Source organism: Panthera tigris, chromosome C1 (assembly GCF_018350195.1).
Source record: "Panthera tigris isolate Pti1 chromosome C1, P.tigris_Pti1_mat1.1, whole genome shotgun sequence".
In the NCBI taxonomy this organism is placed as follows: Eukaryota; Metazoa; Chordata; class Mammalia; order Carnivora; family Felidae; genus Panthera; species Panthera tigris.
In genome coordinates this window covers 212,149,402-212,173,646 of record NC_056667.1, presented here as the reverse complement: position 1 = coordinate 212,173,646, position 24,245 = coordinate 212,149,402, and the positions used below count along the sequence as shown (strand labels likewise).

Genomic DNA, 24,245 nt, shown 5'->3' with positions numbered 1-24,245 from the left:
GTATTTTATAATGGAAATACTGACAGATGCTTTACCCTAGAAGCACTATTTAATATTTCTAACTTTTCCAAAATACAATACTATGAACTCAGGATCACAGAAGTAAAACAGAAAAAGTCTTAAGCTATAAAGCTAAATCAAAAAACAGGCACGAATGAAAATGTTTTATGGATCAAACACATTTACACACATTTACCTGCCGTAACTATTACATTTAATTTTGCAAATGCTTTCTTGAACCATTTAGTCCGTATTTCAATTTGGGGATACTTTACCCCAAAGAAGATTTGTGATCGGTGATTGATTTCAAACTGGCTTTACATCCATTCACCCATAATACACAGATGGAGTCCAGGTCCTGTTTCCACACGCAGGAAAGCTAAGAACATTATCTAACTTCATATCAACTCAGGGAAGAGGAAGGCTGTACACCACAGTAAGCCTTAGAAAATCTGAAACAGGAGGAAGCCTTTTCTGGGAAATAGATACTCAAATCAAAGAAGATGTGTGACAAGGACATCCCAGGGCACAGCATAAAGACAGGTGCAGTAGACATTTGTAATTAAATTAATTTCTCCCCTGCACCTCCTACTACCTCAATACCATCCTGTAACTCTAATCAGAGCCAGAGAAAGTCACCCACTCTCAATACCCTTCATCCCAACCCAAACTTCATCCACAACGTAACAACTCAACAACATGCACTTATACCCTCTGGATTCCAAAAGGTCTATTTTCACAGAAATAGAACTACCAATCCTAAAATGTGAATGGAACTAGAAAAACCCTACACAGCCAAAGCAATCTTGAGAAAGAACAAAGCTGGAGGCATCATGCTCCCTGATTTTGAAACAACAGTCATCAAAGCAGTACGGTATTGACATAAAAACAGACACATAAATGGAGTCTTGCCACTCGCAACAACACGGACAGACCTAAAGTCTATTATGCCAAGTGAAGTAAGTCAGAGAAAGACAAATACCATACGACTTCACTTATATGTGGAATCCAAAAAACAAAAGAAATGAACAAACAAACAACAAAAAGAGAAACAGATTCATAAATACAGAGAACTAGTGGTTGCCAGAAGGGAGGTGGGCAGGGGCATATATAGGTGAAACAGGTGAAGGGGATTTAGAGGTACAAACTTCCAGTTATAAAATAAGTCACACAGATAAAAAGTACAGACTGGGATGTACAGTCAAAAATATTGTAATAACTGAGTGGTGACAGATGGTAACTACACTTATTATGGTGACCATTTCATACTGTATATAATTGTCAAATCACTATGTTGTCCATCTGAAAATAATATATCAACTGTACATCAATTAAAAAAAAACAACAGACACACAGATCAATGGAACAGATCATACAGCCTGGAAATAAACTCACATATATGCAGTCAATTAATTTATGACAAAGAAGCCAAGAATATACACGGGGAAAAGGACGGTTTCTTCAATTAATGATGCTGGGAAAACTGAACAGCCACATGCAAAAGAATGAAACTAGACTGCTCTCTTACACCATACACAAAAATTAACTCAAAATGGATTAAAGACTTGAATATAAGGCCTCAAACCATAAAACTCCTAGAAGAAAACATAGGTGGTAAGCTCCTTGGCATAAGTCATTGCGATGATTTTTTGGATATGACTCCAAAACCTAAAACAACAAAAGCAAAAATAAAGTGGGACTACATCAAACTAAAAAAGCTTCCGCATGGGAAAGGAGATTGCCAACAAAATGAAAAGGCAACCTACTGAATGGGAGAAAATATATGCAAATCATACACCTGAGAAGGGATTAATATTCAAAATATATGAGTAATTCATATAACTCAATAGCAATAACAACAAAAATCCAATTAAAAAACAGGCAGAGGATCTAAATAGACATTTTTTCAAGGAAGACATACAGATGGCCAAGTGACACATAACAAAAGATACTCAACATCATTAATCATCAGGGAAATGTAAATCAAAACCATAATGAGATAATCACCTGAAACCTGTTAGAATAGTTATTATAAAAAAGACAAGAAATAATAAGTGTTGGTGAGGATGTGGAGAAAAGGGAACCTTTGTGCACTGTTATTAGGAATACAAACTGGTGCAGCCACTGTGGAAATTAAAAATAGAACTACCATATGATCCCACAATTCCACTTCTTGGTATTTATCCAAAGACAAAAGCATAAATTTGATAAGATATATGCATTCCCATGTTCACTGCAGCATTATTTATAACAGCCAAGGCCATCGTTATAACAGCCAAGGCCATCAGAACAACCTAAGTGAACATGGGTGAATGAATGAATAAAGATCAGACACATACAATGGAATACTAGCCAACCATAAAAAAGAAGGAGGAGTGCCTGGGTGGCTCAGGCTGTTAAGGGTCCAACTTTGCCTCAGGTCATGATCTCACAGTTTGTGACTTTGAGCCCCACATGGGGCTCTGTGCTGACAGCTCAGAGCCTGGAGCCTGCTTTGGATTCTGTGTCTCCCTCTCTCTCTGCCCCACCGCTGCTTGCGCTCTATCTCTATCTCTCAAAAATGAATAAATGTTAAAAAAATAAATAAAACAGAAGGAAGTCTTACTATTTACAACAACATAGTTGGACCCTAAGAGGATTGTTAAGTAAAAAAAGTCAGGCAGAAAAAGACAAAGACCATATGATCTTACTTATATGTGGAATTTATTTTTTTTTAACATTTATTTATTTTGAGAGACAGTGAGAGAGACAGTGTGCATGCAAGCAGTGGAAGATGCAGAAGGAGAGAGAGAGAGACAGAGAAAGAATCCCAAGCAGGCTCCACACTGTAAGTGCAGAGCCCAACACGGGGCTCGATCCCACGAACCATAAGATCGTGACCTGAGCCGAAATCAAGAGTCAGATGCCTAACCGACTGGGCCACCCAGGTGCCACTGTATGTGGAATTTAAACACACACACACACACACACACACACACACACACACACACACATCGAGCTCATAGAGACCAGATTGGTGGCTGTTAGAGGTGAAGGTTGGGGGTGAGCAAAATGGGTGAAGGGTCAAATGTACAAACCTCCAGTAATAAAATAAGTAAGTCATGGGGATATAACATACAGCATGGTGACTATAGTTAATAATACTGTATTGCATATTCAAAAGTTACTAGAAATAAATTTTAAGTCCTCTTTAGAAGAAAAAAATGTGCGTGACTACGTAAGGTGATGGATGTTAGCTAGATTTTTTGCAACAATGATTTCACAATACATACAATAGCAAATCATGTTGCACACCTGAGACTGATATAATGCTACATGTCCATTATTTCATATACTTCGAATTTCAAAACATGGGGGAAAAATAGGAAATTAGGCTGGAAAAACATTACATCTCCAGCTTTAAGCATGTCGCACTCAGAAATGACTGGGGAAAAAGTGTAAATATAAGTGACAGCAATAAGAGAGGAAGGACACTGTTGGTGGGAATGCAAACTGGTGCAGCCACTCTGGAAAACAGTGTGGAGGTTCCTCAAAAAATTAAAAATAGACCTACCCTATGACCCAGCAGTAGCAGTGCTAGGAATTTACCCAAGGGATACAGGAGTGCTGATGCATAGGGGCACTTGTACCCCAATGTTTACAGCAGCACTCTCAACAATAGCCAAATTATGGAAAGAGCCTAAATGTCCATCAACTGATGAATGGATAAAGAAATTGTGGTTTATATACACAATGGAATACTATGTGGCAATGAGAAAGAATGAAATATGGCCCTTTGTAGCAACGTGGACAGAACTGGAGAGTGTGATGCTAAGTGAAATAAGCCATACAGAGAAAGACAGATACCATATGTTTTCACTCTTATTTGGATCCTGAGAAACTTAACAGGAACCCATGGGGGAGGGAAAGGGAAAAAAAAAAAGAGAGAGAGGTTAGAGTGGGAGAGAGCCAAAGCATAAGAGACTCTTAAAAAATGAGAACAAACTGAGGACTGATGGGGGGTGGGAGGGAGGGGAGGGTGGGTGATGGGTATTGAAGAGGGCAAGTTTTGGGATGAGCACTGGGTGTTGTATGGAAACCAATTTGACAATAAATTTCATATATTTAAAAAAATAATAAAATAAAATAAAATAAAATAAAATAAAATATAAGAGAGGAAGGACAGAAGGTGAGTTCGTTAACGGAAAGGAATATTTAAGTTAATTTCATGACCAAATCTTCTTGTGTTCAACTGGACCAGTACAATTAAAACATAATTACTTGATTACATTTGTGTACCAAAGACAATGCAGAGAAAACTATTAATTTTTTTTTGTTTTAAAATGAACACTTTTATTGAACACATTTTTACACATATACAGAAAAGTACCTAAATCATAAATGTATACATATGATAAAATTTTATACAGTAAACACAGACACCCATGTAACTAGCACAAAGATGAATAATGTTTCAGTGTATGCTGCCTGAAACCTTACCACAAAGTTAGCAGCCTAAAACCAGATACAAGTTTCTGGGGGTCAGGTATCCAGAGGCATGGTCTACCTGGGCCCAGTGCTAAAGGACATCACAAGGCTGCCATCAAGGTGTTGCCTGGGGCTGCTGCCAAAATCTATGGTTTAAGGATCAAAGTGCTCTTATAAGCTTGAGTCCTTCATTGTTGGCAAAATTCATTTACGTGCAACTGTAGAACTCATGGCAGCTTGCTTCTTTAAGGCCAGCAGGAGAGTATCTCTGACCTCCAGATCTTCTTTTAAATGGCTCACCTGACGAGGTCAGGCCTATAAGGATAATTTCCCTTTTGGTTAACTCAAAGTCAATTGTTCAGAGACTTTAATAACATCCGCGGAAATCCCTTTACCTCTGCCAAATAATGTAACTTACTCATTGGAGTGATATCCCGTCATATTCACAGGCCCCATGCATACCCAAGGAGAGAGGATCATACGTGGTGTGTATATCAGAGGAGGGCTCTTGAGACCCCTCTTAGAATTCTGCCTACAAAGACAAACATCCTAACAAAACCTTTAAAACAAATTGTATATGTTTATAAGAATAATACCATAAAAATTCTTTTGTGTTAAGCTTCTTTGGTTCAAAATTTGTGGGATTCATACTAAATGGTTGCACATAACTGTAGCTCATCCATTCTTCCAGTTATATAATCTACACTACACACATACCACAATGGATTCAACCATGCCACTACTGATGAAGATTTGGGTGGCTTCTAGTTTGGGCTATGTAAATTATGTTGCCTTAAAGATTCTTGAACATGTGCACAAATGAACCCATTTCTGTTGAGCATATACCTAGGAACGGCACTTCTGGGTCATAGGGCATCTGCAGCTTTAGCAGACGATGCCACACAGTTCTCTAAAGTGGCTACTCTGACCGACATTCCCACGGGTAGAGTGCGAGAGTTCCACTTCCTCCACCCTCACCAATTCTCAGCATTGTCAGTCCTTTGCAATTTAGTTGGGTAGCATAAGAACCCCAGCTTTGTTCGTCAGAATTACCTTGGTTAATAGTATCTATACTAAGAACCAGTTGCCACATATGAAAATGCTTGCTGGGACCGTGTTGAATCTATAGATCAATTTAAAGATTTAACATTTTCACCATCCTGAGTCTTACAGGTCATGAACATTTAGTTAGGGCATCTTTAATTTCTATCAATGTAGTCTTTAATGTAGTCTTTCTTGAACATCTTCCACCATCCTTATCCTAAGGTACCTGTTTCCCTATGCTAATAGAAAGGGTGCCATTTTTAAATTACCATTGGTTTGTTGCCAATTCTAAGAATTCAAATAATTTTTGGAGGTTGACTTTGTATGTAGCAACCTCTTTCCTTGGGATTTTCCATGTATCCAGTCAAGTAATCTGAACATAAATAAAGCCCACTGTCTCCCTATCCCAATCTTTCCACCTTCTTTCTATGCTTTATTATTGACTATGACCTCTGGTACAATGTGGAATAGAAGTGGTGATAGAGTCTTTGTTTTATTCTCGGTATAGAAAGAAGAGCTTTCACCATTTCAACATTAATTGTGATGTTTTGTAGGGATTTTTTTTTTGTTTTTGTTTTTTTTTTTGTAAAAAGCCTTTATCAGATTAAGGAGGTTTCTTTCTTCTCCTACTAGTCTGCTGAGAATTTTTAACAGAAATGGGTACTGAATTTTACCAAATACTTTTCTGCAAAAACTGAAGTGATGATATAATTTTTTTCCTTTATTCTGTGAATGTGGTTCATTATATTGAGTTTTTAACCATTTTAACCACTTTACTGAGATACAACTAACATGTAAAAAGCTGTACATATTCAACATATATAACTCAATGATTTAGGGGATAAGTACATATCCATGAAACCGTGACCACTACCATCAAGGTCATAGACATACGCCAGGTTTTCTCCCACCTTCTTTATTTTACTTTATTTGTGTGGTAAGAACACTTAACACAAGATCAATCCTCTTAGCAAATTTAAAGTATACTATAGAGCACTGTTAGCTACAGGTACTATGCTGTACAGCCAATCTCCAGAACTTATCTTACATGCTAGAAATTTTGTATCCTTGGACTATCACCTTCCCCATTAACAGAGTTTTGAATAGTAAGTCAATGTTGCATTCCTGGGATAAATCCCATTTGGTTCTAACAGTTTTTTGCTTAAGTCTGAGGGTGAGAGAGAGTGCAAGCAGGAGAGGGAGAGAGGGAGAGAGGGAGAGAGGGAGAGAGGGAGAGAGGGAGAGAGGGAGAGAGGGAGAGGGAGAGGGAGAGAGAGAATCCCAAGCAGGCTCCAAACTGCCAGCATGCAGCCTGATACAGGGCTCAATCTTACAAACTGTGAGACCATGACCTGAGCCAAAATCAAGAATTGAATGCTTAACCTACTGAGCCAACCAGGTGTCCCTCTAATATTATTATTGTTTCTATATATCTATGGATTCAATTGCCTATCATTTATTTAGAATAACTGCATCTCTGTTCATGAGAGAAATGTTCCTGTAATTTTCTTATATCACATTGTCTTTGTCAGATTTAATAGCTAGGATATGCAGTCCTCATAAAACAGTTTTTTATTCTCTAAATAGTTTTGTAAGATCGGTGCTATTTTACTTTCTTAAATATCTGAAAGCATTCACCTGTAAAGCCATTTGACCCTGGAGTTTTCCTTGCTAAAAAAAATAAAAATAAAAATAAAAATAAATAAATAAAATAAAACAAAACAACTAAATTAAAGATCAATTTCTTTACTAGATAAAAAATTATTCAGATTTCCTATTTCTTCTTCTGAACATTTTGCTGTGTATTTCAAGAAATTTGCCTATTACATCTAAATTTGGCCTTAACTTTTGAAAAATACTTTCACTGGGTATAGACAGATACCTAGGTCGGCAGTTATCTTCTTTCTGTACTTTAAAAGATATCATTCTATCATGGCTTCCATCAGATTCATTTGAAAAGTCAGCTGTTGTTCCTTTGAAGAAATCTTTTTTTCCTATCTCTTGTCAAGAGTTTTCTCTTTGGTTTTTGTAAGTTTTACTAGAGTATGCCTACATATGATCTGTTGTGCATTAATCCCGTTTGAGCTTTCTTGAGTTTCTCAAATCTGTGGACTGACATCTTTTATACAGTTTGGGAAATTCTTGGCTGTTATCTCTTAAAATACTATTTGAGTCTCATTCTCTCATTCCTTTTCTCTTTAGCTCAAATTAAATGTAAAGTGTTTTCTTCGTGTGTAATACGTGTTTTATCCTCATTCCTGTATTTTCTTCTATTTTCTCCATGCCTCAGTCTGTTTTACTGAACTATTTTCCAGTCTACTAATCCTCTCTTCTGTGGTATCTAAATTTAGCAAATCATATATACTGAATAAATCAGTCTCTATTATTTTTCAGTTCTAAAATTCCTATCCATTATCTTTCTATAGGTAACAGTTCTCTGGTGAAATTCTCCATCTTGTCATCTATTCTCTTGAACATATTGGCTCAGTTGTTTTTTTTTTTAAGTTTATTTATTTTTGAGAGAGAGAGAGAGAAGCAGAGAGAGAGGGAAACAGAGAATACCAAGCATCTTCCATGCTGTCAGCACAGAGCCCAATGTGAAGCTCAAACTCATGAACCGTGAGATCGTGACCTGAGCCAAAATCAAGAACTGGACACATTAACTGAGCCATCCAGGCGCTCTGGCTCAGTCTTCTAGAATCAGTTTCCTATTACATCAAAATCTAAATTACCTGCGTGTTTCTATTGGGTTTTTTTCTCTAGGTTTTTGATCATTTGTCATACATGATAATTTTTTATTAAATGCTAGATAATGTCAATGCAAACTGTAAGAGCTCTAGAAGATACACCTCCTTCCAAAGAAGATTCACTTTTTTTTTAGCAGATAGAATGGGAACAGATCATGCTGATGCAATTAGAAGCTGAGAAGATCTGAGGATGGATTTTCTGCTTTTTTTAAGTACATACCGTCAACCAAACACTTTTACTGTGGGATACAAAATGCATACAATAAATGTACTATAATTCAATAATTAGTTAAGAGTTCATGTTACTTATGAAATGTACTTGGGCAGTTTCCATATTATAGATGGTCTTCCATATACATGTTTATATGAATTTTACCTTTCTTGGATTTTTTTCCTCTACTAATCCTGGGCCCTCTATTTGCAGGCCCCTTCCAAGTCCCTGAAAAAACTTCCCTGCAATGCATATAGGCACATGTGTGCATTCTCTGTCTCGACCCACATTAGAGATTTAGGATGATGGCCTGGAGAACAGGGAGTGAGGAAGGGAGCAATGCTCTGCCCCAATGCTGTTTCTAAGAACTAACAGCTATCAGTGGAAAGCTTCAAAGGCACAATGGAAGAATGGGAAATGAAATGAACAGCGATTCATTCTTTAATCAATTTTGGACATCAAAAAAGTGTCAAATAACCGTAAAATGAATGAGTTTAGGAAAGTCATTTAATTTATTAATTCTAAGACAAAAATAACACCGCAAGTATCTTTCTCCAAAGGAACTTAGCTAAGGAGATGACTTATTTTCTGCCAGAAGAAGAGAATTTTCCTTTCAAATTAGAAAAAGTTAAAAAGCACTCTGACTTTTGCATTTGTTAGTTTCCAAATGTTAAGATATTCCTTATGGTTCTAAACAAAGAAACAAAAACAGGTTTTGAAAATAAGACTTCCTGAATCCATTCAGGCCTAACAGATGATCTAAACTCTCTGTATGTTCAATGAGGGCACCACACTGTCTGTTATATTCAGGATATAGTATTCCCTTATCTGGTGTACCACAGATGTCCAAAATAATATTTGCTGAATAAATCATCACATCAATGAATTAAGAGAAAACTGACATAGTACTTTCTTTGCTATTTTAAACTATTTTTAAATAATTTAGTCATAAAACTGACACTAATACATTTTCTAAGTTCCATACAGCCTTAATAGAAGTACATTGAAAGATGGAAGTATAAACAAAAACCCAAATTCAAGAATGTTATGATTTAGGGACTGACTTTTCATCTGTTGTCAGACTTTGCCCCCTCACGAATTAAATAAATATTCTCTGGCCTATTTAGAAATGAGTACATGAACAATGAAAAAGAAGTAATACAGTTCAGTCCACCTTGCAAAGTAATCCACACGGGCAATACGCAGTATTTGCACAGGCCCGAAAAGAGTGCCTGTCACAGAATAGGTACTCAAGAAATGCTAGTTGCCATTTTTAGCATCATATAGCAGGAGTCACTGGTAAGAAGCAACACAAATAATGCCCAAAAAAAAACATCAAATACCACTCGTATGGAACAGAAATAATAAGAAAGGGCTCTACAATATGGGTGAGAAGCATCTGCAGGTTTTTCAATTAAGCAAAACAGCAACCTCGAGTAACAATTGTGGAGATACAGAGGAAAGCCTTCCCAGTGGCAACGACCTGTGTAAGGGAGAAAAAAAGAGATACAAGCAGAGAACTGGAAGCAAAGGAAACAATGTGTGTGAAAAGAAAATGTAGACACGGAGCTGTATGGTGCCTATTCAAAGACCTCCCTTCTGGGGCGCCCAGGCTAAGGTTACACTGAAGGTTGCCCCAGAGGGCAAAGGGCAGGTCATGGAAGGCCTTTATGTCACACAAAGGAATACGAATGCAATTGGCAACAAAGAGCTAAAAGGCTCTAGCCTAAGCTAATATTAACTGAAAAACAGGGGAGCTATAGTATCTGGGGCCTCTAGGAAAAAACAGACAATTCTGGAACAATTGAAATCTACAACCACACTTATTTAAAACCAAAGGAAATGAAGACAAATTTTAAGAAATCTGTAAATATTAATCAAGAAACATTACATAAGACATTTATAATCAACACCGTCCACCTTTGATATATCAAGCTCCCATGTGCAAACATCCAGCAAACCTGACTTGATCCGACGCTGTATTTTCTCTTCCAATTAAAGTTAGTTCTTAAGAAAATAAATTTTTGCTTTGAAAGACTACTAAGTTTAGTAAATTCACCCCATGCTTTTTACTCATAAGAGTTCACATCAAAAGATCATTTTTCTTACGTTGTTTGGAAACCACAAAATGGTTCAACAAAGATTTATTCCCCAACTACTGCATGTCAATTATGGCCACTAAAAGCAAGGACAGGAAAACAAAAGAATGAAATTCACACTTTAAAAGCACCTATTCCAGACAATATTTTTGGGTGACTGTAGCTCATTAATCCTGACCAAAACTTCCTTCCATTTACATACAAGTCTCCTAAACCTCAGAGCCCCTAAATAAAGTGTCTAGAATGTGGACCCCAATCTGACTTGAAAAGCTCATGTTCTTTCTCAGATGCCATGAACATAAACATAAATAAGACACAGCTTTTGCCCTCACCAGCTTAAACTTGGGAGGAGACATGCTTATAATATATAGTTCTTTTGCCTAAAATATTCTCCCCTCCCCTGAATCTTCATTTGACAAACTCTTCTCTCAAACTGAAATTCAAATGTCATCCAGTTGAAGAAATTTACATCAGTTCCCTTAGGCACAGCTGTCTTCTACCCTCCTCTGAGCTCTGGCATGTGTCTTCAAATCTCTGTAAGGAATGTATCAGGTAGCACATGGCGGCTCTGTTTACAGATCTGATCCTGGGCGGTCAAACTGTGTTCATCTTCACTCCCCTGGGCCCCAGGCACAAAGTGGCCAATGAAAAAATGCTGGGTAAATGAACAGAAGGTGGAAATCACCCAAAGAGAAGTGCCAGTTTAAACTCTGAATGTGCACAGAGGCCTCTTTGGGAAAGTGTATAAAAAAAGAAAAGATGGCTCAGGACGGGAGATTGGGAAAGATCTACAACTAGGTGGAGGAAAGAGAAATCCACTAAGAAAGAACAAACCACGGAGAGAAACAGAACTGGACCACAGAACTGGGGCATGGTCACAAAGTGGATGGAAATCAATGGTCTTAAATCACTGTAGAAGCTCAAGGAAAATGAAAAGAAAATGACTGATGAAAATGGATAGGAAATTAATGATGACCATGAAAGGAACAAGTTTAATTTTTTTTTTTTTTAGTTTATTTATTTTGCAAGAGAGAGCAAGCAGGGGAGGGGCAGACAGAGAGAGAGGGAGAGAGAATCCCAAACAGGCTCCACACTGTCAGCACAGAGCCTGACACGGGACTCAATCTCACAAACTGTGAGATCATGACCTGAGCCAAGATCAAGAGTCAGACGCTTAACCAACTGAGACATCCAGGCACCCCTGAAAAGAACAACTTTAGTAGAATGGTGGGTTGGAAGCCAAACTGAAGAATCTAGATCACTATCAAGAAAGAGGCAGTGGGTCCAAAAAAGTCTGGCTATAAAGAAAGAGGAATAAGGTGCCTGGGTGGCTCAGTTGATTAAGTGTCCAACTTCGGCTCAGGTCATGATCTCACCAGTTTGCAAGTTCGAGCCCTGCTTCAGGCTCTGTGCTGACAGCTCGGAGCCTGGAGCCTGTTTCCAATTCTGTGTCTCCCTTTCTCTCTCTCTGCCCCTCCCCTGCTCATGCTGTCTCTAAGAAGTAATAAATAAATGTTAAAAATTTTTAAAGACTTTCTTTTCCTTAGAAAGAGGAATAAAACAGAAGAATAGAAAAGTATGCACAAAACAGGGATCTGTACACTTAGAAAAATACATCTCTGTGCCTGACTTTGGAGTACAGATTCAGCCTTATGCTTCTGTATCCACCAGAGAACTGAAATCATGTCCAACGCAAAGTGCCAAACATAGAGATAACACACGTAGGAGAAACAGCTAACACTGAAGATGATCAAACCAACATTTGAAATATCAACAATATCAGAGGATGGATGGAAAACAAAAGGTAAAAACTAAAGAAATAATTCAAAGTCTTTTATTGATTGGGCTTAATTATTTAGGAGGGGTATGACCCAGTAGTTCACAGAACTACTATTTTAAAAAAAATAAGGAAACAACCCTAAGAAATAAAAGTTATGTATTTGAAGATGTTCTCTACAGTGTTATTTATTTTTTATTTAAAGAAATTTTTTTAATGTTTATTTGTTTTTGAGAGAGAGAGACACAGAGTATGAGCAGGGGAGGGGCAGAGACAGCGGGAGATACAGAATCCAAAGCAGGTTCCAGGCTCCAGGCTCTGAGCCGTCAGCACAAAGCCCAACATGAGGCTCAAACTCACAAACAGTGAGATCATGACCTGAGCTGAAGTTGGATGTTCAACCCACTGAGCCACCCAGACGCCCCTCCACAACATTATTTAAATAACAAAAAAATTATAAATAGTTAAAATGCCCTATAACATAGGAAAGCTATTAAAAATAAAAAAATATCCACCCAATGAAACATTAGGCAGTACTTAAAAGTGATGATTTATTCAATCACTTTCTGAGTGCATTAATTTGTGTTTAGAAATCTTAGTAATAAATGAAGATAATGTTTATAGTAAATAAAAAATCATAATACTAAATCATACACACATAATATGATTATTGTACATTCATTGTATAAAGGTATTTTGAAAAGCAGGTAGCAAAGACACAAAACGCTAAGAGGACAATAGGACTTAGGTAATGAAGTAAATGTACTGCCCATGTGAAATTCAACAACATGCTTTCTCAACAACAAAAACAATAATAAATAACCTCCTTCAATAACAAACAAAAACAACCTGGGCATATACAACTCAGTAACTGCCTGCAACCTTTTTTTTTTTTTTTCATTTTTTCCCACTCAGATGGCAACTCTTCCCTCTCACTCTCCCAAAGGAAGAGAAAAACAGTCATCAGGGGGAGAAAAAGGATAATCAATGGCAACAGCTCCAGAAGCAACACCCAGAGCCAGCGGCAGGCTCAGGAGAGGGCGCTGCACCTAATCCTCGTGGTTTCAGGTGCTCGACACGTTCAGAGAAACTTCTCTAGGACCGAACTGCTACTGAAAGCATAGTCTTCCCACATACAACGTTTTATAAAAGGGAACTTTTGATGCTCCGGAAATAACTCACAAAACAATAAAGCAAAGGGTCATCAATCCACAGGCTAGATGACTGAGGGGTACCATTTTGAAATGCCCAAAATAATGACCTGCGTGTGAAAAGGAACAGAAGCAACAGACATCATATACTGCTCATACAATGGACGAAATACCAAAGAACACAGGACATTTCAGGGCCAAAATTGTGTATGTATTCACAAGACTAATTCCTTTTGAACCGAAAAAGTTTAGGGACAGTATATTTTAGTGATACGTTACAAAAATCAATTTTTACTAAACATGGAGTCCCCAGATGACCCAATAATTCTACTCTTAGGCATACAACCAAAAGAACTGAAACATGGATTCACACAAGAATTTGTTCATGAATGTTCATGGCAGCATTATTCATAATAGCCAAAAAGTGTAAGCAATCCAAATGTCCGTGAACTGATGAAAAGATAAAATGTGCCACATTTGTACAGTGGCATATTATTCAGACATAAAAAGGAATAAAGAATTGATAAATGCTCTAACAAGGATGAATATTGAAGACATGCTAAGTAAAGAACCCAAGCACAAAAGAGAAATACTGTATGATTCCATTTATATGAACTGTCCAGAATGGAGTCATCTATGGAGACAGAAAGAAGACTAGTGGTTCCCAGGGTCTGGGAGGGAAGGGGATGGGAAGTGAATGTTTAATGAGGATAAAGTTTCTTTGGGGGATGATTAAAATGTTCTGGAATTCGACAGTGGTGATACAACACTGTGACTATTTTTAAATCACTAGATTGCACTCTTTAAAGTGGTTTTAACCACATTCAGATACCACCTCATGCCAGTCAGAGTGGCTAAAATGAACAAATCAGGAGACTATAGATGCTGGCGAGGATGTGGAGAAACAGGAACCCTCTTGCACTGTTGGTGGGAATGCAAACTGGTGTAGCCGCTCTAGAAAACAGTGTGAAGGTTCCTCAGAAAATTAAAAATAGATCTACCCCATGACCCAGCAGTAGCACTGCTAGGAATTTACCCAAGGGATACAGGAGTGCTGATGCACAGGGGCACCTGTACCCCAATGTCTATAGCAGCACTCTCAACAATAGCCCAACTATGGAAAGAGCCTAAATGTCCATCAACTGATGAATGGATAAAGAAATTGTGGTTTATATACACAATGGAATACTATGTGGGAATGAGAAAGAATGAAATATGGCCTTTTGTAGCAACATGGATGGAACTGGAGAATGTTACGCTAAGTGAAATAAGTCCAATAGCATAGGGGAAAAGGAAAAGTCATACAGAGAAAGACAGATACCATAGGTTTTCACTCTTATGTGGATCCTGAGAAACTTAACAGAAGACCATCGGGGAGGGGAAGGGAAAAAAAAAAAAAAAAAAGAGGTTAGAGAGGGAGGGAGCCAAAACATAAGAGACTCTTAAAAACTGAGAACAAACTGAGGGTTGATGGGGGGTGGGTGATCGGTATTGAGAAGGGCACCTGTTGGGATGAGCACTGGGTGTTGTATGGAAACCAATCTGACAATAAATTGCATATTAAATAAATAAATAAATAAATAAATAAATAAATAAAGTGGTTTTAAAAGTAAACAAAAATAAAATGATTAAAATGAGGATTTTATCTCAATAAAATCATTACTCTAATCATTTTTAGCATAATCTAACCTCTCTTACCAAAGTAAATGTCAGAATGAAAAGATAATTCCAATATAAATAATAAATCATTTTTATAATGTGGGTACCCTATTTATTAAAGAACAATATATCCTTTTGATAAACTCCAAACATAGATATTTGAACAGTTTCAGACTCCCTTTGTTTAGATTTTCTTCTTCTAGTTCTTTACCCTTCCAGCTATATTATGCTTTTTCTTTAAAATCTCATCTGATGCAATAGCATATGACAGAATAGCATAGAGGAAAAGGAAAAGGAATAATGCTCACATTATTAGAAGGTTTTTCATACTGTGGACTGTTTCAAACAAAATTTTGAGAACTGAAATAACTTTCCAACATACTCTAAGTTTACTTTTGCAAAAAGACTGTAACATGTTGCAAACTACTAAAAGCAGGCCTCAAACAGCGGGTTAGGAAAAAAGAAATAGAAAACCTAGGTCATAACAAACATGTATGAAACACATTCTAAGAGGTAATTTCTCAGGAAAAAAAAATTTGAAACTGGAGATTAATAGAAATGACATGATTATTTGAACTTAATATAAAAATCATCTCCTAAAACAAATCTTCTAAAAATGGGAGAGGAGGTGGATTACATGACACTTATTGATTGGAATAAAAACAACTTATGATAAAGATTGAAATCAGGGCGCCTGGGTGGCTTAGTCGGCTAAGTCCCCGACTTCGGCTCAGGTCATGATCTCACAGTCCATGAGTTCAAGCGGCACATCAGGCTCTGTACTGACAGCTCAGAGCCTGGAGCCTGTGGCAGATTCTGTTTCTCTCTCTCTTTCTGCCCCTCCCCTGCTTGCACTCTCTCTCTCAAAAATAAACATTAAAAAAAATTTTTTTTAAAGATTGAAATCTATCTTTTTTGAATAAACTAATTAGTAAATTTTTTTCCAAATACACCTATAAGAATAATCTCTCAGTCCTTCTTTGCTAGCTAAATGGAGAAAGGAAGTGTGTGTGTGTGTGTGTGTGTGTGTGTGTGTGTTTGATCAGGGGGAAGGTGGTCAGGATCTAATTCTGCTAAAATAAGGAAATCATTACTCCCACAAATCTCTGAAGACCCAACAAGTCACACTGCACTCACAACTCTCCCCCAGGACTAGCTATAATACAGTAATGTCATATACACCTTCCTCCTTTCTCTACAATGCTTTAGTAGTTTTTATTTTAAAAGAAAGAAAAGTTAATTATTTAATTATCCACCATCAGTGCTTCTCAAAATTTAAAGTTCATACAAATCACTTGGGGATCCTGTTAAAACACATACTATTCACACTGGTGGCTGCCAGAAGGGAGGTGGGTGAGAGGATGGATGAAATGGATAAAGGGATTAAGAGTACAGTTATCTGGATGAGCACCGAGAAATATACAGAATATTTGAGTCATTATATTGTACACCTGAAACTAACATATCACTGTATGTTAATTATACTTGAATTAAAAAAGAACGAAAAACAAAAACAGTCTTATTCAGTGGGCCTTGGGGTACAGCCTGAGATTCTGCGATGCTGCTGGTACGTAACACACTTCGAGCTGCAAGGATCAGGAAGGAATACCACATCCAACACCAGGTACGTACTGCAGAGGACAGGCAGACGGCCCAGAGCCAATATACCCAGGGGCTGCAAGGCCCAAGCTCCTCAATGTCAAAAGCCAACTACGTCTTATCCCAAAAGATCGGAGACTACGGTCTTTACAGACTGAAGATACTCCATTGTAGCACATTACAAACAATGAGACCTCACTCCGATGGTTACAGAAAAAGAAGTGACTGTGCACCAAGGATTCCAACAGTACCCACGCTCGTCTTGGCTTCACACAGCAAGATGTGAGTACTCACCTCTACGACTGGTCTCTGCACCCAATGAGCAGGAACCTCTGACAAGGTTGACAAGGACTCATCTCCAGCCATCCCTCTTCCCCTCACAGCCTCCATTCCTACTGTAATAAGCAACTTTCAGGATTTAGAGCAGGCCAGGCTCTCCCTTCCATCAAGCCTCTAGTTCAAACTTACTTTACATTCAGACTTCATCTCCTCCAGAAATTTATTTCCCAAAACATTCTTTGAGACTCGGCGGGCTAGCAGGGTGTCGCACAGTGCTCCAGGACTCCACGGCTGCACTCGCCGCTCTGTATCGCTCCACTTGACAGACAGTCTCAGCCTGGGTTCCTCAAGAAAATCAAGCCCTTATACACTAAGGCACCCACTATGCGTAACGAAGAAGCTTCTCTACTTTGAATCTAGAATGGCACTATTTAAGTACCACCTTTGGGAGAACTGAAAACACAGGCACTCAAGTCACTTTCTATGTTATGCGGTTTAGAACCAGATCCTGCCTATCTTATTCCATACCATGTTCCTAAGGTATAGCGTGTTGCCTGACTCACAGCAAGCACTCAACAAAACCTTGATGGAGGGGGGACCTGGGTGGCTCAGTCAGTTAAGCATCTGATTCTTGGTTTCAGCTCAGGTCGTGATCTCACAGTTTCGTGAGTTCAAGCCCTGCACCGGGCTCTGCACTGGCAGCTCGAAGCCTGCTTGGGATTCTCTCTGTCCCTCTCTCTCTCTGCCCCTCCCTCACGTGCACTGTCTCTCTCTCTCTCAAAATAAATAAATAAACTTAAAAAAAAAAAAACCACCATATTATTAGAATAACTCTAAAAAAACAAATCACATAATCCAGTCAACTAACTTCCCAGAACCCATGGAGATAAAGACTCTTTAGAATTTTCTGCTTAAAAAACAAAACACTCAAGAACTAAAAGCTCCAATTATTGAGATGGAGTCAAAATTGGAAGACCTTTCGCAACATAGATGTCATGCTGTTTAAGGCTAAGAGCGAGGGGCCTGTGTTGAGTCCTATAGTGCTTGCTAGGTCAGGCGGGGCAAGGGCCTTCGTGAGGCCTAACCAGGCCTCTAGAACTGGGCTCCACAAACTACTGCTCATAGGCCAAACCCAGCTGTTTTTGTACATGAAGTTTTACTGGAATATAGCTGTTTTCAGGCTACAGAGGCAGAGTTCAGAGGTTGTGACAGAAACTTATGGTCAGTAAAGCCTATAACATTTACTATCTGGCTTTGACAAAAGTTTGCTAACTCCAGTTCTAGAATGCTACCAAAAAAGTCACCATCAGGACGTCTCCCTTCTCCTGGCCAACTGTCCCCAATGCATTTGCTCCTAAAACCTGATCTGGTTTTCTAGAGAGCAGGTCCCTGTCTCCACCTCCATTCTGGGTGCTGTGTTATCACTTCACTCTTTTTTAATTTTTGTAACCTTTATTTTTGAGAGAGAGAGAGAGACAGAGTGTGAGCAAGGGAGGAACAGAGAGAGAGGGAGACACAGAATCTGAAGCAGGCTCCAGGCTCTGAGCTGTCAGCACAGAGCCCGATGCAGGGCTCAAACTCATGAACCACAAGACCATCACCTGAGCTGAAGTTGGATGCCTAACCAACTGAGCCACCCAGGTTCCCCTCACTTCACTCTCTTACCATCCAAACCCAACCTCTTCGAGTACTCAATCTAGTTCATTCTCAGTAACTTGTTCTCAAATGGTAACTTTTGATCTGTGTCTTTACTAATTAAGTTTTAAGTAATTTGATGTATTTCAGAAATCTCTCACAAAGACAGACTATGAGGACCAGAAACCTCAGGCTCCGCCTCTGGGAAACCCAGCCTAAGGTACTGTAATTTAAGTTTTTCTCACATCTGCTATCCCTGTGTCTTTTATTCTTGAATCACTACCCTGTCTTAACCTCTTCCAGCTCCCTAATGCCTGTATGATCACAGCTGAACTCCTTTACTAGCATGAAGACATTTCATGATGTGACCCCACCCACCCATCATCTATTAGCCTGGCCTGGTCTCCTGCCACATTAAATCCCTATCTTACATTTCAAGCTCCAAAACACTAAAATACTTGTAATTTTCCAAATCTACAATGTCCCTTTCCCTAGTTGCCTAAATTTATAATATAGTTATGCATATGCCCTAAATCATTACTAGTTTCCATAAAACATGGGATAAGATACATCTATTGAAATTTTTAAAATAAAAACTAAAGAGCAGTAGCAAGCAACAGTATCACAACACTACTAATAATGATAAACACTGTAATGGTTTATAAAAAATTATCACACGAATGCCAGTACATTTCCTTAAAACATAATTTCCTTGCCTTTTATACCCCCAAACTGTACCATTAGCTTGATGCAAAGATGAACAAACTTACTTGGCATCACACGTTGTGCTTTCAAGCAAAAATGATACAACTAGAGGTGACCTTAAAGACCATCTAGATCTTTCAGGTATTTCTCAATTCCTCCTTCATTAATGGAGATGAATTTGTAGTAAGCGATACAGAAACTGCTGACTGATCTCCATAGTGACCAATGGCATACACTTTTCAGATAGCTGGTCAAGAATGCAACATATGATCAACCTAATTAATGCAGTGTGACAGTCATTAGTGCAGTTCACCACGTATATGCTCCTATCCCTACTTGTAGACACTTGGTAAGACGACACTTCTTGGCCCTCCTGTGGTTGAGGAGGGCCAGGTGACTCATTCTAGCCAATGAGGTGTGAGCAGAACTGATGGGGTCATTTCTGGGCAAGGACATTTTAAATGTCCAAGGCTCTGTGGCTCTTTTCTGCCACAGAAAAGGGGAATACTCCTGTTAGCAGCTATTTCATTCAGCCTGGGCTCTGGGGTGAAGATAATACAAGGCAAGGCCCTAGATGATCTTGATGGGCAAACAGCATGGGTACAAAATAAACAATGTTGTTCCACAGTATAACCTTAGCTATCACAACCTTCCAGCAATTTAGATCCTTCAAAGGAATGCATAGTGAGACACCAACATTTTACATCAACATTTTATTTCTACTGTAAATAAATGTTATCAGTGGTAAATTCAAGAGCTGGGAATAGCAACTTTGAGTTATTACGTGCTCTTGACCAAACAATGCCTCTCAGTCTTCATTTCAAGGAAGAATAATAGTAATAGTTGACATTTCTTAAGCACTTAACAATGTGCCAGCATTGCTAAAGGTCCTTCATCTACATTAATTCATTCCATACAATGAACGTGAGTTTCACCAAACCATCTCCATGGAGTTACGGAGGACTGAATTAGTTTTCTAGAAAATAATCCTGAAATATTAATTGGGAGTTTCCCAGCACAAATAAGCTACTCTATCCTTAAATGATACATTCCTTATTTCAGACATTTCAATTTGAATTACGGAGATCTGAAGGCATGTTTAGAGCAGGCAAGAACCTGAAGTATTTGATCCCAGAGCTGGCAATAATGAAGAAGAAAAGATGATTGTTAAAAATAGGTTTGTGTATATAACAATTTTGGGAAAATCTGATCATGGTAGTAGATATACCTTACCTACCATATTGCTATGGGTGGAGGCTCCAAAGACCTTGCCCTCCATCATTAAGTACCTTCCAAGTCTTTTTCGGGCCTGTCATACAGGCCAGGAAACCAAACAGTTCTAAGAAATCCTAATTCCACTGGAATTGAGAACAATCCAAAATGATAGTGGTTATATAAGAGACTGGATTAAGGATAATCTAGTATGATGGATGCATATTTAAAGAAGAACTTGGAAGACAAAACTTTAAAACAATCACTTGAAGGAAAAGTTAGTTGTCAAAGGAAACAATTTACTGTACGAGACCGATTTCGTGTGACCATAAGAAGGTTTGGAACAGCCACTGAAAATTAGGGATTAAATGTGCACTTTGATTTTTCTGTTGTTTGTTTAATTTAGAACAAGAGTAGTAACTCCTATCAACGCTTCCTTTATTCTTTCAAACCCATTAGTTCTTTCTTTCTGTGCCAATCTCTTCTAAAATACCCATCCGTACTTCTATTATTCCTTTGCTGAAGTGTAAGTATCTTTGCATAACAGTAAGTTTTCTTAGTAACTGTATAACAGACCTGTTAAGAAACACAGAATAATTATCCCTGCTTCTCCACCCTCCTTAATTCATGCATAGACTTTGCTCTATTGAAAATTAAGTGAAATAATCCTGTCCTAAGAGAAAATTAGACTTCACTAACAAAGTGCTTAATTGATTTATTCCAACTATATCCTCTCTGTCTGATGCAAGTGCTCTCAACAAATACCTAAGGGATAAACGAATAGCATTATAGTTTTCCAGTGGCTATCAATATATCAAATCGACTCCAACCTTTCTTACTATAGTTTTAAATATTCGGACAAAAAATATAAGAACTAATTTTGAATGAGTAGAAATTTCACTTGACATCTACCTCTGACTCTTTAGCTAATCAGCTTCTGTTTCACACTGTAGGACAGTCTAATTTTAATATGCTCTTATCCTCCTCCTTTACTCCGATTTTCCCTGGGTCACTCACTATGGCTGCATCAACTAAGCTGCTCACCCTAGTTCGCAATCAAGCAAAGTAGGCAACATTCAAACAGCTTTGGCTCCTCCTCTAAGAGGCCTTAGCTTTTAACCCACCTCCCAGATCCAAGACACCAGACCTTAATTCCGGGCTCCCAAATCTCCTTTGGTACAACAACAACACAAAAAAGGCCCAGATTCTGGCTCTCAGGGTTGGTCTCCTGCTTTGGTTCTTGCTCCCAATACTGCTCTAGCCAATTCTCCTAGCATGGCAATCAAATAGCCTCCTTGACTCCAGCCCAGGGGCCAGCTCCACCAGTCTGTTTATACTGAGAGAGTCCTATGTCTCTGAAATTAGTCCTATGTCTCTGTCAGAGAAGGACCCACCTCTACCATGGCAACTGCCTACCTGCCTTCTGAACACCTGTGCCACATGCCCCACGAGTCTGTGATCTACTCTCAGGTCAGGATGACAGCTGGGTCTGTGACCCCTTGTTCAGCAGGCTGTAGCTCTTGAGGTAACTTTATAATTGAGTCAGCTCTCTCAGTATCTGATCCGCTATCTAGAGCAGATGTCTGGTAAGGTTATGGCACATTCCCAACACCTGCCTTCATAATGCCCTGAGAAGCTATCATACCTCTCTAGTCTTAAGACAGAACCACTAGAATTCTAATTAATTTTTTCTAAAGCAGCTATTTTCTAAGAATTAATACTAAGCCTTTGGTCATTTCAACTGATACAATTATCCTCTTTACCCATGATGGGAACTCAAGATACTACCTAATGCTAAGGTATATATTACTATTTCCTGGATTTATGCTGATTCTTATGATACTTGACAATTTCTATCTACATATCCAATAACTCTCTTCTTTTTATCTCTGAAATAACAAATAATAATGAGCTCATGAAATTCAGAGATGTGAATCTGAATCCCAACTCTGTCATTCTCTAGTTATATATTCCCTAAATAAGTAAAATGTGTAAGCTAAGACTCAAGTTTCTCATTCACAAAACTGGAATAGAGACAACAGCAGACTAAAGAATGATATGATGCATTAAATATAGTTCCTGGTACATAGCAAGCCCTAAAAAGTTAGCAATCATCCAACATCCGCAGGGTTTATATATTTGTGATGCACTATATTGGGCTACTAAAAGAAGGAAAATAACAGCGTAAACTTATTATAGTTAACAAAAAAGATGAAGGACAAAGTTGTTTAATTATTATGGAGATGAACTTAATGGGACAAAGGGAAGAAAAGGAAAAGAGAATGCAAGAGGCAGGGTGAAGATCAAATAAATGGCAAAGGGAGTGTTTACAGAGCAAAGAGCAGTATCTGTGGGGCTTCTGCAAAAGGGGCCAAGGCCAGGGGCGCCTGCGTGGCTCAGCTGGTTGAGCATCCCACTCTTGATTTTGGCTCAGGCCATGATCTTGTGGTTCGTGGGTTTGAGTCCCACGTCAAGCTCTGCATTGACAGTGCAGAGCGTGCTTGGGATTCTCTCTCTCTCTGCCTCTCCCTCTCTCTCTCTCAAAATAAAATGGGCGGCAGGGGGTAGGGGGGGGCTGGCCCACAAGGCTGTTGGTCTTCTTGGAAGGCAGGGACTGGAGAACTTTTTTTTACCAGTCTCTAGGAGAGTTGGGAGGGCCGCACTCAGCCGATGGCACAGCAGGGACAGAGAGCCTTACTCCACATGTTCCTCCCCGAAAGTGGAAATTTTCACAATCCTCTCTTGCCAAATCATTCTCAACCCAAGTCATTCTCATCCTAAAACAAAACAAAACAAAACCTCTCTTCTCCCTTCCCATCTTCTTTTTAATTTTTTTTAATGTTTATTTATTTCTGAGAGAGAGAGAGAGAGGGAGAGAGAAAGTGGCAGAGAGAGAGAGACCCACAAAATCCGAAGCAGGCTCCAGGCTCTGAGCTGTCAGCACAGAGCCCGATGTGGGGCTCAAACCAATGAACTGTGAGATCATGACCTGAGCCGAAGTCAGACACTTAACCAACTGAGCCACCCAGGCGCCCCATCCCATCTTCAAACCTTAGTGCAGATGCAACCTCCTCTAGGAAACCTTCTCCAGTCCTCTCATAAGAGTTTGGTGCCCCATAATGACATGTATTTCTTTCTATTTTGCAAACCATACTACAGTTGTTCCCATCCCCATCCCATCCAGCCTACGAGCTCCTTAACAGCAAAGCCTGTGACCTTTCCCAGGCTGAACCTCCAGGATCTAGCACAGAACAGGGTGCAGGATGAGAAGCCAACAGGTACCTGGCACAGTTCTGGGCAGAATCATCAGGACCTGTGAAATAGCTCCTAATCATTTGGAGGACAGGTCTCCCCCCGCTTTGAAAATCTGAGGAAAACCAGACCCTCAGCCTAGAAAAATACACACACACATGCACACACTCACACAAAAGAAAAAAGAAACCCTATAAGAGCGAGAAGCTGAAAGTCATGAGATCTGGATTCTGCTCCCTGGCCCTGCCAAAAACTTCCAGTTCCTAAACAAGTCACTTAATGTCCCAATTGACAAAGTGAAGAAACTATCTTTTGTCCCTCAACTATCCTTCATTAGATGTCTGTAATAAAAACTACATATATATACTACAAAAGTGGAAGAATTCTAAAATTAAAATTGTTATATAA

General features: G+C 38.7%; 1 protein-coding gene and 1 non-coding gene across 7 annotated transcripts in view; both read right to left on the bottom strand.

The window, feature by feature from the left end:
- DIS3L2 (DIS3 like 3'-5' exoribonuclease 2) overlaps positions 1-24,245 on the bottom strand; it is a 346,637-nt gene that overhangs the window by 243,975 nt on the left and 78,417 nt on the right. The gene's annotated exons all lie outside the window — the stretch shown is intronic.
- On the bottom strand, positions 13,252-13,473 carry LOC122241585. The gene has a single exon (XR_006221841.1). It is a non-coding gene; the product is annotated as a small nucleolar RNA U3 (small nucleolar RNA).